Consider the following 13,318-nt stretch of genomic DNA (forward strand, 5'->3'; position numbering starts at 1 on the left):
TCTATCATGTATTCTCTATCATATATTGTGTGTCATATATGTCTATCGTACAATTGTCTATCATATAATTGCCTATCATAATGTCTATCACATATTGTCTACAATATACATCTATCCTATAAATTTCAAAAAAGTGACTACCACACCAGCCAAGCGTCTATCGTAACAGCTAAATCAACACAGAAGGGACACATTCCCCCCCGAACCCTATCGCTACTCCAGCCCTCGGGGCAGGATTCCGTAGCTCCATAAAACCGAATCGCTCCCCAAAAAATGAATATCGAGGGTCTCGTTTTTTGTCAGCGTCCCATTCAATCCAGCGACCGTGATTCACCGGGCAGGTTCGAAGGGGGGCTAGAGAAGCGCCGCAAAAAAAGGTGGACGAAGGCGCGAATCGAGTAAATTGTTAGGGAAGCCAAGCGGGGGCCGAAGTCGAAGTCCGGCTGCAATTTCGGCCCCCGGGGGCAGCGGCGCCTCTGGAACGATAATTGATATCACCTGCCATGTAAATATCGGTTATCGGTGAGGGCCCCCGTACCTGTCGGTGGAAAAAAAGCCCGCCTAGATGAAAATTACCGAATAACCGACGGTGAGATAATTACGTGTTGGTTTTAGAAAAGGGCGAAGAACCGGTTAATTCCACGCTTCGCGACCCCGCGCGTAAAGGCCGCCTCGATGATTTTTTTCTATTGGAATATTGGCCCCTGGTGGACGAAGGTGAACTTGAATCCGGTTGCAACGGTGTGGATTACGAGTTAGATGTCATGGTGATTTTTTAGGAGGGTTCAGAAGTTAGAAATAATTCGAGAGAGACCGTCCTTGATCTCAGAACTCAGCGCCTAGCACCACGCGTATCAAAATACACACTCGACTATCGTCAAACTATACTTTGAGCAGCCCACGGATCACACTAGTCCAGAGTTTGTGCGTCTGGAACGCATTACCTGATTGCTGGGATTGAAATAATCATACCCCCAGACGCAGCACCGGTGTAACCGTACCGCTCAGCATCTTCGAATCAAACGAGATCATCTCGAGATCCTCGACGAGCCGTACGTACGAGCGGAGCGTATCGCGATGATTTGTGCTTGGTCGATAACGGAAACCGTACGTTACCAACGCCTACTGTTTCGTTTCCACTGGAACGCCTATTCATAACGCGGTGCCGCGTTAACACCTCGCAATCGTTGGTATCTTCGAGACAGCGGCGTATCTCGTCGGGGCTCTCAACACCTTCCTTATCGATGCTCTCTTTTACACTCCTATAATGACACGTTGCCGGATCGCCGCGGGCCAGTAGCCACGGCGATGAAGTAGACCTGGGAACGCGTTTGTTTAGCAGCCGGATAGATTCACTCGGCCACCGAGCAGACACTTTTTCGGCCAGCGTGAGACCCTAGACTGGTTTAGGTCCGCTGTATATTTAAACTCAGCCCTAAATTTTATTTCTTCGCGTTGCGATTCGGCCCTCCGTGCGAGATGTTTGCTTTGTTCCAGATTACCCCTTGGCTCCTTGGAGAGACCGTAACACCTCGACGTCCCATGGTGTCGAATGGTAACAGAGTACAACTATTTGCCACAGGTGCGTTGAAACTTCGAGAGGAGCTGAAGTTGTAATCAACAGGTAGGTGGGGGAGTTCCACGTTGTATTTGCTTTAGGTGATTTACAACTTTGCGAGGAGCTAAGCTTCGACGAGTAGTACCTAGGAGGGTGTATTAACTTGTGACTGCAGGCTCGAGTTCTTGATTTTAGAACGAATTGCAAGGAGTGAAGATACCTTAGGATTCTCTGTTCATTTCGATTCTGAGAATATCGGAAGATCGAGAATCATCTTCCTTCGAAGTTGAAGATACAACCTTCCAGTGTTCCTTAATTTCATTAAATCCTTTACACGCCTTTACAAATCAATATCATGCACTTGAAAATTACTGCGAATAGCCCTGGTATAGACCAGAATTTGTTTCTTTATTTATTTATTTAAATTGCTTTACTTAAGTAAATTTCAACTAAAACACTTAAAAGCTGCTGCTAACGAAATTGAGATATAATTAAACATCCTTGATTTCCACGCGACGGTGGATCTGAATCTCCAATAAACATGTAAAACAGGCAATTTAGCCGTAGGAAAAGTGAAACTTCTGTTTTCTACAGTCTTTTCAACCGGTCGACGTTTTAATAACGGTGGTGCGTGCTTTGGAGCGCTACAACCTGTAATTAAAGACGAGGCGAATTTCGACAGACTGGTTGCTTTCCCAAGAAAGCTCCGTCACGGTGATTTCGAGGATCGAGCCACCGATCGATCTCCTAGAGAACGGAGAGATTCTCGCGGCGATCACGCGCCACGACGAAATAGATGGAAAAGGTCTTCGACGTCGGCTTTGATTTGGGTCGACGAAGTCGATTCGATGGCCCGATAACGAAAGTGCTCGAACGGTAGTCTGTAATTAACCACGTTAAGAGAAGAATTTTCGCTCGAGACGGCAGACAGCTGCATTGTGCCCTCTCTGGGAGTCTTTTCACCATTCGTACGTGATAAGCTGCAATTAAATTGATTGGCTCGCGGAATTCAGCTGCGGCGAACGCTCGCTGGAATATGCATTTACGCGAGGGGCAAAGGTGACCGCGGAGGAAACTGACATAGAGCTGGTAATGCGCAAAAAGCGGGACGTACCTTGAGTAGGTACGTCGAGACAACTAGTAATCTACCTACAGTGCGCACCTACTGTGCGTGCTTCTTATCTCTCGAATCGGGGCTTTCCAGATTGATTCCTGGACCTTTGAGAGTTTTCTTGTACCTCATCTTTGCTTCGGAGGCAAAGGTGAACAATGTTGGTTGCTTGTAGATGGGTAATTAACATTTCAGTTGATACTTGGTAGTTTTATCGAGACGTCTACGTGTCAGTTTACGCCTATTACTTCCAGGATAGGGAAATCGGTGCTCGAAGAGGGATCAACGAGGGATCGACGAGGAGTTGGTCGAATTAAAATATTTATTGCCTCCCGATGACGTTGAAATAAATTTAATCGCTCGCCGCGTTACATCGCAAAGTGTCAAAAATCCTCTTTCAACAAACACACCTCCGCGCGCGGTTAGGCGTCCGAAAAGATCGTCGAAGCGTTCCCATAAAGTACCTGGATACCGCTATTTATGGCAGCCTAATTAATTCCTATGTATTTTCGGCCAATTCTCATGCAAAGCATCCCCCTCCGCGCGTGTCTTTATGGCTCTTCATGAGATATAAATGATCCGATAAAATGTTTAAGCGTCGACGAACACCGTGCCAGGGATTCGTGCTGCCAGGACGCTATTATTATAGAAGAATAAAACTGTCGTGAGGCCGCGGGAGACACGTTATAGCCGCCTCTCTCCTCGACCTCATGAATATTCATAACGGAGGTAACATTCTTAGAAGCATGGACCGATTCGCTGTTTATTTCACGAAACTCATGGCCCGGGAGACGCCTGCAACCCTCCCCACGCTCTGACCGATATCACGATCCTGTAACTTAAAAGCGAAACCACTAAACGAACCAGCCTGACTCCTTATTTTTAATAAACACGTGGCCGTACAACCGGGCCCCCAAAATTTCCTCGACGATATTAAACCGACAACGTCCGGACATTAATCAACCCCCATTTTCGTGTTGGTAGTCCCTGTCCTTCGTGGATGTTTGTTTTCGCGTGTTCCTCCTGGTCCTGCGATCTACGAAATTTTACCGAAACTTCAGCGCCGAAGACGAACATCGAAAAATTAAAATTCAAGATACTTTACAGGTAACACGCCCAGAAAGAACATCAGCCCCGATTTTCGTGTTGGTAGTCCCCGTCCTTCGAACCGTGGATGTTTCTGCGATCTACGAAATTTTACAGCAAATTTAGCGCCGAAGATGAAAATCGCAAAACTAAAATCCAAGATATTCTACAGGTAACGCGGCCAGAAAGAACAAAAATTGAAACTAACAAACTCAACGCAACTCAACTCAAAATCGTAGAACCAATAGAACGCCATGAATTGACTCTATAGCGCAACAGGTCCCCTCGATCCTCGATCCTCGAGCTACTTTTAGTCCTAGAAGGGTTTGTTGACTACTTCTACTCAGTATTCAGCGAAATGCACACGGATTTATAGACCAAGCCCGACGCTTTGCGAGGTCCCGTAGCCTTTAATCTGCCGGCGGACACAAACCCATTACAGATGGCTTGCGTGTATCCGCGAAACGTTGCGATGCACGCCGCGACTGACACGGATGCGAAATTTCCCCAAGAGCTCGCGTACCTCCTTCGCCGGATCCGGCGATTCCAGGACCGTGGAGGGAACGCGATCGTGGTTGCTCCTTATTATTCCACGTACGCTAAGCCCGATACGTACGTGCGCAACGTATCGCACCGTGGGAAGCCCCGTACGCCGATGGAAATGCTAATTTTATGCGATTCCTTCGAGCCCGGCGCTCGGAAACGTAGTTACGCAATAAAATCGGCAATAATTGTGAGAACGCGTTCTCCGACGCTCGGAGGGGTACACTGGATGCGTGACGCGACGTCGTTATGGATGAACGGGGTCTTAATTTCTTGATTAGTGATCTGAACGCTAAACGACGTTCAATCATTCAAGTTGGGGAATTTTATACACAATTGCGTGGTAATATAATTAAGGTATGTAGTCTGAAAGCTCGGTTAATACCGAGTACATACTGGCGAAAATAATAAGATTCTGAAGCTGTATCTCGCTTACGAAATTTATATCGTTAGGGCGAAGATAAAAATTGCAAAAGATGTTTTGAGATACCAATGTCGTAAATACAGTCAGACTCATTAATATTCGTACCTTCTACGTCTATTAAAATTTGTCTAAATTAAATAATAAATTTGAAGTATTCAAATAAGTGTTTCATTATAAATATGTATATGGATAAACTTTACACTTGTATATGTATAATGAAAAATTGATTTGGAAACATCAAACCTATTTAATTTAGGCAAATTCCTTCAATGAACACAGAGGGTATGAATATTTCTGGAACCGACTATCAGATATAGAATTTGAAGTGACGTGAATCACGTATTAATAACAATATTTAAACCTGTCTCCTATAATATACAAATTCAAAACTATTATTCAACAATCTACAAGTATCGTAAAAATTCTTTTATTATACACACGCCCGCTGTAGACCGTTACAGATGCAAGCAAGGTACACTTCCCTTTATTCCTCTAATTAATTCCAGATACAGAGACCGAATAATTAACTTCAATTAATAAGTATCTCTCCGCTTCATTAGACTCGCGTATTTGAATCTCCGCGCCCGTACCCCTTGCACTAACGCCGCGGCGCGCCACCGCGCGGCAATAGTCGGAACTGATTTTTCTGGAAAGCGCGGTTGTCTGGTCGTTGCACGTGCGGAACATACCCACCGCCGCCGTTAATTTCGTAATAATTTGCAGTGCGCGGCGATTTACGAGCACCTCAAGACGCGAAGTGTATTTACCCGAGGTTCCAGGCACCGCTTACCTGTTCGTTTGGGGGGAGACACGTGACACACGCGAGTGGCACGCGCGGCGCGCGCTCGCCTCCTCCGGTGGAAGAACCAGTTCCTCGTGGAATAGAAATAACGCTCCCCACCTTCCTCGGCGACCGCATGCAGCCACGATGACCCTCATTGCCCTTTGAAATCGCGGTTCTAGGTGATCCTAGGTAAGCACTTTAGCACGATTTAACACTTTGCCATCCGCGCGTCTAATCGGGCTTCTTTTGTTTCGCGCCGCCATTTGCACAATTGCGATGCGTATGCACTGTTACCAACTTTGCGTCGCGTCGTGAAATTAGCATTCGCTAGACAGTTTTCGCGGGAACACGTACAACGCGGCATCACCGGACGACATAGTGTTAATTAATCCATTCGAAAGTAAGGATTCTACATGTGATTGTCTCCAGAAGCGTCTCCTTCTGATTTAGCTTGAAAATTTCGTTGTTGAAGGTAAGATTAATCTCTATAGAAAACATTATAGAGTAATATGTATGTACTGGTTGCATTGACATTTTTATTGTTAGTAAGCCTTGTAACAATAGGTTGAGATAGATGCTTCTACGCGGTGTATGATAGACAAAAGAAATTAATTTGAGGTTATGTTTTCCGAGATTCATAAAAACTGAATAAATATATTCATGATTACTCCTCTAAAGACATAGAAGCATCTATCTCAACGTATTGTTACAAGGCTTATCAACAATAAGGATGTCAATTTACGAGTACGTATATATTACTTCTACAGGGTGTCCCAAAAATTTTGTAACACCGTGAAAGAGGTGATTCAGGAGGTGATTTGAAATAACTTTTTCCTTAGCGAAAACGTTGTACGAGGCTTCGTCGAGGAGATATTAACGGAAAACACTGACCAATCAGAGCGCTCCGGTTGAGCGTAAGCTACGCGCTAAACGGCTGCGCTCATACGCTACCGCGGCCGCTCCAACGGAATCCTCGCGCTCTGATTGGTTAGTGTTTTTCGTTAATATCTCCTCAACGAAGCCTCGGACAACATTTTCGCTAAGGAAAAAGTTGTTTCAAATCACCTCCCGAATCACCTCTTTCAATGACCTCCACCATTTTTGGGACACCCTGTAGAAGTAATATGTACGTACTCGTTACACTAACATCTTTATTGTTGGTAAGCCTTGTAACAATACGTTGCGTTAGATGCTTCTATACTTTTACAGTAGTAGTCATGAATTCATTTATTCACTTGTTATGAATCTCGGAAAACATAACCTCAAATTAATTTCTTTTGTCTATCATACACCGCCTCAAAATATTTTCCTGTCGAGACACGTCTTCGTATTGTTGAAGGCAAATGGGATATTGTAAGGGAAAGTCTCGGGTCGTATTGTTCGAAAGATCGCCGATAAATGCAAGCAGTTTCGTAGTTTTTCAAAGTAGAATCACGTGAATCTTTTTCGCGGAGCATCGATGTACGAAAATGTAACGACCAACAGCAGGCTTTCTTTGTAGTTACTTTAAAGCATCCCCATTGAAGAACCACCGAGCTCATTGTGTTACTCTAAGCGAGGGAACAATGAACGGTATTCTTATGAAAATCTTTTCGGTGGCCACTTGGTGACCACACCGATTGTATCGAAACGTTTTACCTCGGACAACGACCAAAGAAAATCTATTTAGGAAAAATCCATCGCTACCTTTTTTTTCTCCTTCCAGCTTGTTTACTCGTTCTGCTTCGTAGGTCTTCCTACAACTTCGAGTTAATTTAATAGCATTCTTCATAGATGTCTAAAATGTAAAACTAATGCCTCTCTAGTTATTCCATACGAAATACACCTCCTTCTGTCGATTTTCAATAAGATCCTTTTACTCAGTTTGCATCCAATACCGAAAAATCTTCCTTTTCTAATGCTAATTTATTGAAATTATAAATGTCTAAAACTTAAAACAAACGTCTCTCTATTTATTAAATACAAAATACACCTCCTTTCGTAGATTTTCAATGAGATCCTTTTACTCAGGTCGCATCCGTAGCTAAAAAATGTTCCTTTTCTAATGCTAATGCAATAAAAGCAGCTCAACGAGTTTTCTGCGAAACGACCTACCTACCACTGACATTTTACCCGATACTCTCCAATAGAGTCTGTTTCTTAAAACGCGGAAAGGTTAAACTCTCGCGACTTGGACGCCGTGGGCGTGCGGAAACACAATGAACGCCCTTCTGGATCCGCGTGCTGTACGGATCGGTGATAAAATCGATACACGACTTTCTCCTTCTCCTCCCTTGACACTTTCTATCGATAAAGCAATTCGATTAGTACTCACCACGGGGGAAAACGACGACGGTGAAGGAGATTTCTACGGCGACATGATCTTGGCGCGAATAGCGCGACCGTTTCCCTCTAATCGGACAACAGTGTCTCTCAAACTCTACCTATCCTCAAAACCACTTAAAAAATACAAAAATTTACATGGAACAAAATCGTTATTCGTTAAATATAACTTATAAGAATTTTTTAAACGTGAATATTCCAATTTTAAAAATTTCTATTCAGTTTGAATGTTGGCATATGTTAGCTAAAATAATCCTCAGAAATTCTTTTTCTTCTGAGAGCTCGCGATTATTAACATATCGAAACAATAGCGTTGCTTCGATCGACGATATTCACAAAGCGGAAGCGCAAGACCTTATCTCGTCGAGGCAATTACGAGCCAACAAGATCGAAATTAAAGATGCGTATCGATCGGACATCTGTTTAGCACGGTCGAATTAACACTTTCACGGCTGGCGTCAATTAAACGATCACCGGATAAGTTGATTGGCGAATTCAGCCGTGAACGAAGCTCCTTAGCTTTATTGACGATTAGTTGAGAACAATTATCGAATCACGATAGGGCGCTTATTTTTCATAAGTGGAACTCTTTCTTCGTTTCGAGTTCTCTCTTACCTAAGAACACATTGGTCCTCGTTCGATGGTTTGATTCGATAACAGCCCGCGTAATTAGAATATCTCCACACCTGTCTCGAGTATGGTTCGAGTAATCAGTTCATTGTAATCAGTATTCCCGATAAGCAGTTCGTTAAAAAGTCTAAACAGAGCTCCTCAGCGTCGAAGCTGAAGATTAATCGAACGTGGCAAGCAAACCTAGTACAGGTTCCTCATTTCCTTTTGAAATATTGCAAATGAAACACTCGAGCTCCTTACTCCCGTTTTAATTATCAGAGAATCGAATCTCGTTAGCCGCGATTCGTCGAGAGCGCTAAATACGTGGCGCTGGTATGAATTATTCGTCCAAGGCCATGCACAACCTTCCGTGCCTAATTGTGCCGTATGCATAGGTTTAATTAAGGATTCGGTCACGTGTGCGGGTTTGATGAATAGTCCCGGTGGCAAAGGTCCAAGACCCGCGCATCGATTCATCTCGGCTGAGCAACCATCGCGAAATAACCATTAATTTCAAACTTCCGTCCGAAAGTTGCAATTATACAAATTGTCGAATCCCGGAGGTCAGATTTCGACGGAGTTCGCCGTCTTTGATTACGAGGCTCTCGCAGCTTGCGTTGGATTACCCCGATTTCATGACTCCCTCTCGCCGATACTCGCACACACGATCGTGTTCGTCCAGTAACGAGCAGTTTCGCGTAGGATTGATCGGTGCGCTTTGTGGAATGTGTGGCCTGGAAACGAGTGGCAAATATTTGGTAGCTTCTTCTGTAATTGAGAATGTATTAGGAGGTTGCATCGAAAGCCGCTGTTTTTTCGTGTTTTGTTGACCATTTATTTCAAAAGTAAAGTATATAAAAGTATCAATCGAAATATTTATCCTCAAAAGCTACTACTTTTCTTCACTTTTTTGGCAAAAGTTGAATTCCGCGACGAAAGAACGGTTTATCGTTCGAGCTTGTCCATTCACCAACCCAATTTCCAACTTCTTCGTAATTACGGAAACGTGTCTTCCAAACCATGTTGCATCGATCTGAACAAATGATAATCACTTGAGGCCAGGTCTGAAGAATAGGCTGGGTGAGGGAGAATCTCTCATTCGAACTCCGTCGGTGTATTTCTTTTACAGTTCTGGCAACATGAGGCCGAGCATTGTCGCGCAAAAGGATCACTTTTCGGCGATATGATGCAATTGATGGTCGTTTTTCTATCAAATTATCGTGTAAACGCTTCAATTGTTGGTAATAACGTTCGGCGGTGACTGTTTCATGTGGTTTTAACAATTCGTAAGATACGACGGCTCTCACTGTCTACAGTATTCGCAGTGAAATCCACGTATACGTAAACAGCGGCTTTCAATGCAACCTCCTAATAAGTAAAATGGTTTTGGAAGTATGAAGTAGGGATGATAGAAAAATCACGAGGTCTTTTTGATATGTTTTCCCTTTTATATCCTAACTTGGATTCGACTGGACTAAATCGACTGGGTTATCGATCGCTTGGTAATGTTTCATAGTGTTTTATTTTGGTTACATTCTTGTACACATGTATGTGTTTGATCCTGGATCGATTGATTTTTGCATATATGTAGTTTATGTTCATTTCTATAGTAATGTTAAGCCGATCTCACACGGGCGCAACCGATCAGTTTCAAACCACTCTGAAACTAGTTGCATGGTACCGTAGATCTAGGACAATCTAGGCAAAACAAAGAGTGCAAACGTTTTGCAATACTAATTTCAAATCGCCGTGTGCGATCGGCCTTAGACTTTTCTAATTGTTATATTCTTGGAATGCTTGCTAAATCAAACCAGCTCGAGTACGTATAATTGCCTGAGATATTCAATTTCCAAACATTTCGGAGATTCGTGTCCAGCCGACTCCAAGCAGCTGTAAAATGGACAATTTTTCAAATTTAGAATATTCCTTCCCTAAGAATGTCCGAAGGAGTGATCCGTGAAATATTGGCGTAACCTCTGGCAGCGTGTAATTAAGGTGAGCACGGTGTACGCGGGTCGATCGTTTTTTCGCAATAAAATTCGTTCCTCCGAGATTAATCGAGTCGAGATTCCACTCGATCAGAGGTAATCCCCGAGGCGGTGGTTGTCCCGGGGGGCGAAAAGAAGATCCACGCACGTGGGAGCGGTGGTACGCGACCCAGTTTCTACGGTGTATCGGTAATTTAAGATCGATAAACCTCGATCTATCGGAGCTATCCGATTACGGGCGGCTGGGATTAAAAATATATAGCCATTCACGGGGTAATCCCTTCGTGCTGGGAAATAATACGTAATCGTCGAAATAGGAGAACCTCGATCCAATATTAAGTTTCCTGGATCGGGCCCGAATGTGCTTGATATTCCATAAAAAAAGTAATGGATTAAAAATATTACGTTCCGCGACATTATACCCGGAGTCGGCTGGGCCAAGTTTTACCAGCAATCTTGCTCGCTCCTCGCGGGCGGATCCACGCCGGCTAAGTTCGAAATCCTCTTTGCGAGCTTTTTCACGGTTTTACGTTTCATAAACACGACGATGTTCGTAGGGAGGGGCGGGGGCGGGGGGAGGGAGACGATCACAGAGCGACAGAAGGGGGAGAACGGCCAGAAACGAAGGGCTTATCATATTTTCGTGCTGCGGGACAAATCCCTAAATCTTGTTTACAAGCAAATTCCACAATACCTGGTATAAGGGATTTAATGCGACTCGTGGCCGATCTTCGCGAAAGCCACCTTTAAAGTGTAATGTACTACGAAAGGATTATTCCCTGGCCAGGAACGGACACGGGAAACGCCTTTGTTGCGAGACGTCTGCTAAACTCGTTCTTTACGCGCTCACAATGCGAGAATTATTCTAATGCGATGTATCGACTGCCGTCTCGCCACGTGGTATTGGACGTCAGAGTTCAGCTGCAACCTGGCGACTGTGTTTACTCGCGGTGAAGTCCTGGCAGGAGTTTGGCCACAGTTGTATTTCTATTTACTCGTCATGTAGGAAATTTTTCACTGTTTCGTACTGTTATGCACTAATAGTAAATGATTTCCGTTCCTGGATCGTTCCAAATCTTCAACGAAATCGCCAACTTTCACAGTTACTCATTTCTGACCCTTTAGCTTCCAAACTCTCTTTTCTTTCATGTACAGTCATAGCTCGAAGTTCAGTTTCCGAAGTCCATAAAAGGCCCTGATTTTCCATCCTCCAGATCAGGTTTGTAACGACACGTCGAAATCTATATAAATGAAATTGAAGATCTGTGATTTCGAAATAATGGTTATTGAGCTCATACACGGCTCTTCGCACCTTGTTAAAATTCAAACACGTTTCTGTAAAAGTGTTGTCTGCCTGTAATCTCTGGAACTACCGAATCGATTTTAAAAATTGTTTCAGTGACAGAAAGCTACTCTGTCCCCGAGTAACATAGGCTACGTTTTATTTCGATGAAAGTACGTTTCCAATTCGAAATCTACAAATTTGTAAATCGAGTGGAAAGAAAAGCTTGGCTACTTTATTCTTGCGTCGATGTTTGTTTTGTTTCATCAAATCATATATATGTAAGAATAATCATATATAGATAAGAATAGTATTCCACGCGATTGAACCCCGGGGCACAGCTAGTTTATAATAAAGTATTATCTTCCGTGAACGTCGGTCTTTGACTGAATAACACTATGTGGTGCCCTATTTCCTGTATCTATTCTATCTTTGCAAATTGAAGTATTTCTATCGAACTAAAATATATAGAAGGCAGAATTCTTGTTGGAGTATACGACCATTTAATATCGACCCAGCAACAGCGTCCGACACCTCGAATAATAAAGAGGAAGCGTCTCGAACACCGAGTCCGAAGATGATCGTGGAAACTCGGTTTCGCCGAACGTCGACGGGTGGCTCGCGTGTCGTGAACGCGGGATTGTTGTGTAACAACATTGAGAGTAAGTTGTACGACAAATGTCGAACGAAGGCTCGAACTAAGTGAACCGTGAATCGATGGGATCACGGTTTGCAAGCCCCTAGCCCGTCAGGATTTCTTCTCCGTGGCGCATTTTCCTATTGTGGATGGAACACCTTGGACCTCATGCTGCGATATTGTGCAACTGCGAGAATCACGGCCAGAGGGTCCGAGGGGTTGGTGGAGCGAGGGTGGAGGAGGAAGATTGGTGCTTTTGGAAGATTGAATGCGTGGGTGGCGGAGTCACACGCCGACCAAGAACTCCAAATCCGGTCTAATAAGGCGTCCCGACGTCGCAACACGCCTCGTTAAGTTTCACGAAACTGTTTACGCTGAGTGACACGAGGATACGCGAAAAATATGTTTACGACGCCAACCGCCGGGGAAAAATATTCCCGACCAAGGACGACGACGCTGCACGGCTCTTTTTGCGAGGCCACGGTCTTCGGGTGATTCTCCTGGAATTAAAATGCTCGGGGAACGTTCGAATTTTAAGTGGGAACGTCGTAAAATCTTGTTGAGCTATAATTGAAATTAAAATCGTAATTAGGTTAGGTGGTTAGGAATTCCGAATGTAGGGGATGATGAACCATTCAATGGAAAAAGGTATCTTCATTTACCGAATTGTAAGTTGAGCTTCTTAATCCTCAATATTTTCATCGTTTGACATTTAAAATTTTCATTTACAGAGATATTCTTCTCTTCTCCATCCCTATGTGTGGGAAATGTCTTAAAATCTTATTGAGCTAGAATTAAAACGAAATTAGAGTGGGATGGAAAACGGTATCTTCATTTACCGAATTGATTTACTTTTAATAAAAATGCTCACCTGTTGTTCCTCGAGTAACTCGAGTTTCTTCATCCTCGATATTTTTATCGTCAATTCGAACGGTGATGAGACCTGGAATTTTTATTTTCAGAAATATTCT

Source organism: Hylaeus anthracinus, unplaced genomic scaffold (genome assembly GCF_026225885.1).
Source record: "Hylaeus anthracinus isolate JK02 unplaced genomic scaffold, UHH_iyHylAnth1.0_haploid 2, whole genome shotgun sequence".
Classification (NCBI taxonomy): Eukaryota; Metazoa; Arthropoda; class Insecta; order Hymenoptera; family Colletidae; genus Hylaeus; species Hylaeus anthracinus.